Source organism: Oreochromis aureus, linkage group 3, assembly GCF_013358895.1.
Source record: "Oreochromis aureus strain Israel breed Guangdong linkage group 3, ZZ_aureus, whole genome shotgun sequence".
Lineage (NCBI taxonomy): Eukaryota > Metazoa > Chordata > Actinopteri > Cichliformes > Cichlidae > Oreochromis > Oreochromis aureus.
In genome coordinates this window covers 40,697,147-40,701,406 of record NC_052944.1, presented here as the reverse complement: position 1 = coordinate 40,701,406, position 4,260 = coordinate 40,697,147, and the positions used below count along the sequence as shown (strand labels likewise).

At 39.3% G+C, this 4,260-nt stretch overlaps 1 long non-coding RNA gene across 1 annotated transcript; it reads right to left on the bottom strand.

Annotated features, from left to right (window-relative positions):
- Positions 1-2,263: 2,263 nt before the first annotated feature.
- Positions 2,264-4,030, bottom strand: LOC116332052. Its single transcript, XR_004200356.2, has 4 exons — positions 3,815-4,030; positions 3,062-3,114; positions 2,851-2,933; positions 2,264-2,771 (listed from the first exon to the last, which is right to left on the bottom strand). It is a non-coding gene; the product is annotated as an uncharacterized LOC116332052 (long non-coding RNA).
- Positions 4,031-4,260: the final 230 nt, after the last annotated feature.

Here is a 4,260-nt window from a genome sequence, read left to right as displayed (position 1 = left end):
TGGGAGGACTTGCTGTTGCGTCGTCCATGTTTTCTACAGTCATTGGGAAGTACCAACAACCGGATTTGGTGTGTCGTAGTAACAGGTAAAAGAACATTTTTAATTTTTTTTTTTAAATTTAATGAGTGTTTGTATATAAATACACAAACAATACACATATGCTTTCAGTTGTGTAATTTAAGTGATCTAGGTAGCTTTGTACGTGCTTTGGAATTTGTACTTGTTTTGGAGTTTGTACATATTTTGTCTCTAGGGGCCACCGTATATATTTATGTATAAACATACATAAATATATTTATAAATAAAACAACATTCTTTTACATTAGTAATTCATTTTGTGCATAATTTTATATTGCTGTTGATAATAAATTAATTAAAGCAACAAAAGAACATGAAGAGCCGGTTGGGAGCCGAAAGAGCCGGCTCTTTTTAGTGAGCTAAACCGAAACAGCCAGTTCTCTAAAAAGAGCCATAATTGCCATCACTACTATACTGGAGAAACTAACAAAACTGACCTGAAACCTTTAAACGGATATGCAGGGAGACTCAGGGAGACAACGAACCAGCAACGAGAACGAGATAGAATAGAATAGCTCTTTATTGTCATTGTTACAAAAACAATGAAAGGCAGTTTGGCATCTCTCCATGTAGTGTAAGTATTCACACAATAACACAGACAAATTTACATTCACACAAGAGAGATATGTACAAGTTATACATACACCTGCATACATACGGATACACCCATACGTACATATAAATTGGTCATGTGATTGGTTTAGCATGACTACTTCATTTCTCCTTAGCCAATCAGCAGTACTTGTGCGATCTCCCCCCCCCCCCAGCTCCCTAACCTGAAGACAGCTTCACCTGTGTGTTGAAAAACAGTAACATGTTCGCACCACTTTTTCTTGTTAGTAACGGTAACGGTGTTGTAATGACAGAAAGAGTAATTAGATTACTAGTTACTGAAAAAAAGTAATACGCTACTTTTAACACCATTATTCTCATAACTGTTTATGATGCATGTGTTTTTCAGTGCACAGCCTGCAGATTGCAACCATGTTGTGCTGAGGGATTATAAACCTATGTGCATCTGGAAGTTTCTTTGTGTTGAAGTGTGCAACGTTTGTAGTGTTTTTGGTCTTTGTGTCATGAATTTGGCTGTGCAGCAGGCGGGAAAGGACCCAAATGCAGATTCACAGAGGCAAAAGTAACTCAAACAGAGCTTTATTGCCGGACCAAAGGAAATACAAACTAAACTGGAAATGTATATGAACGAAGCACACAGAGAGGCACACAGGGAAATGCACAAAAATAAGGGAGATCGCAACACAGGACCAAGGGAGAAGCTGACATAAAAACACCAGAGGATAATAAGGAAGTGAGAACACACGGGGAACACAGCTGACACGAATAAACATGATGCCACAGGGGAAGCATACCAAACATGGAAACACCGGACTTTCACAATATAGGAAACTGAGGAACATGACACAGGAGTGGAGGAAAGGCAGAGGAGAGGGAGTGAGGGAACACGAAGGAACATGAGGGGGAAAGAGAGAGACATGACAGACTCTGAAAAAAGTCACAAGAACTCACACAACCTATTTAAACAAAGACACACAGAAGGCAAAGACACAAGGGAAAATTACTAAATAATCAATGAACTAAACAGAACAGCCTAGGCAATGTAGGAACGAACTCAAGACAAACCAAATGAACTTAGCCATAAAAATACAACAACACAAAACACTGGGTCAAATGACCCGGGACCATGACACTTTGTTCACTTTGTCTTTTGTGTTTTTTTATGTTCATATTTCTTTTTAGTCATTTTGAATTCTTTGCAGATGTTTAAATGTCTAACTAAATGTTTTAAATGCCTCATTCTTAAATACTTAATACAGCTAAAGAACAGCAACTTCTTCAACACCTCCACCAGAAGTTCTTTTGCAGTGCTCTACAGAGACAGAGTCAGCTCCTGCGTTGAGTTAGGCATATTCTCCCTGTGCCTGCCTCGAGTTCTTTTCATGTACTCAGGCTTCCTCTCACAGTCCAAAAATGCACATGCTCGGTTTATTGGTGATTCCAAGTTAGCTATAGGTGTGTCTTTTTGTGTGATGGAACAGCTACCAATCCAGGGTTTACTCTGCCTCTTATTCACTGACAGATTGTTCTCCAGCTCTCACACAACCCTGAACTGGATAACTGGTAATGATGGATATTTACTCAGAATTCACTGTGAGCATCTTAACATCAGTTATTGTAACACTCAAGGCCCAGTTTAATTCATTTCACATGCAGAAGAGAGCCTCACAGTGATTAAAGAAGTTAGAGAAAGATGCTGCAAAGTGCAGTTACTTATACATGAAATCCACCAGATATACACATGCAACACATAATCAACTGAAACCAATGCCATACAATAAAAAATATTCTTTAAAAAATTACATTTTAAAAACTGGAGAAAAACATTTCAGGTACAAGTCTGATCAGTTTACATCTGTTATTAAAACAGAGTTACAGACTCAAATGCCAAATATGCTCATAATCTGGTATTTATTTTTCTGAACAGAGTGCAGATAATAAACATAATCACCCTGAGAAGTGTCACATTATAACACCCAGGAGAAACACTCTCAGGCTATTGAGCTGTGCACTCATGTGTAGTGAGAGGGCGGTGTGGTTGTTTTTTATATTTGGTCTCCTCTCACTAGGCGTAGACTCGCATCTGGCGGCAGACCTTGTTTCTCCAGTTCTTCTTTAATCTGCAGCAGGAAACACGCAGTGGTGCTAATTATTACTGTCACTGTTACGAGTACTTCTGACAGATGAAAAGGGACTCACCTTCTGTATGATGACACTGTTAACGTTGTCTGCAGTAAAAGGCAATGAAAAAGAGATCCTCGCACTCAGGGCAGCGACATAAACTAGAGACAAAGTAGAGGTGTGTTTAAAAATTAACTGAAATATGAAGCGAGTGCAGAAAAATGATGAAGGAAATCGGCAATGGCATTTTAAAAGGTGACAAACGAAAATGAGGAAAAACTCGACTCACCCTTTTCAACAGTCACAATGACGCATCGAAAGTCAGAGTGATACTTCGCTATACTGTAGAAGTAAATCAGCCCCATTAGTTTTATGTAGTAAAAATATGTTTTATATATTTTGAAATTCCTGTTTAAAGCAGCATATAAAGTGTACATGTGATCACACAACCTTGCAAGCACGCAACACAGTATTTTATTTATGGATGCAAGTGAGGCCTTCTCTGTTTTATAGTACTAGACTGGAATTATGCACATCTACTTTTTTTGCTAGTTCTTTCTTTTGTTTTTCTGTTTAAAATGTTTGGGTTTTTTTTATTGTTTTGGTTTATTTATTTATTTAATTATGTTGCTAGGAACTGAAGAACTGAGAACAAAGTACCACTGTTATTGTCTATGTCCACTGATTCCCATTAGTGTTTTTTCCATAAACATGGGTGTAATTCACATACTTGACTTACTTACGTCCTTACAAACGTGGCACATTAAGGCACAATCAGGCTTTCCAGCATTAAAGTTTATGAATGCATCTTGACAAAATCATCAAATTCACAACTTTCAAATATGATAACCTCATAAAAGCCAACATGGAGGTAACCAAAACACTAAAATTAAAGCAGAGTCCAACAACCAATGGTTCGCTTCCCAGAGGCTGCATCCATCTTTTATGCTGTCTAATGTTGCTTCTTTTTTTTTTGCTTTTCAGATACTGCTTACAGTGTTGTATTTCTCTATGGGAGAATGTTTATGGACAACATACTGACCCAGAAACTGCCTGGACAACAAAACAGATGGGTTGGCTTTCTCCCGTTTCGCTCTCAGATGGCGTCCACGTGAGGATGAACTCTCCTGGTCCTGTTTTATTTTGAAATAAAGTGTAGGGCCCACTGTATAGCACAGGGGTCGGCAACCCTCGGCACGCGTGCCACAGCTGGCACGCGAAGGGTTAACTGATGGCACGACCAATGCTGGACTGCGGTGGCCCGGTGACTTTTTTTCCCCTTTGTAACGGTATAAACAATGAAAGGTGGTGGTTTGTCCAGATGCTGGTCGGTGTGTAAAAATAACTCAGTTGTGTGGTGGTGGCTATGGCGGCGCTTCCCCAGATTCAGTAAAATTAGCAAGTGGTGGAGGCCAGCAGGTGGATGAGAGAAAAGGGAGGCAGGAGGAAGAGAGACCCGAGGCGGCCAAGTGTCAGGTGAACTGAACT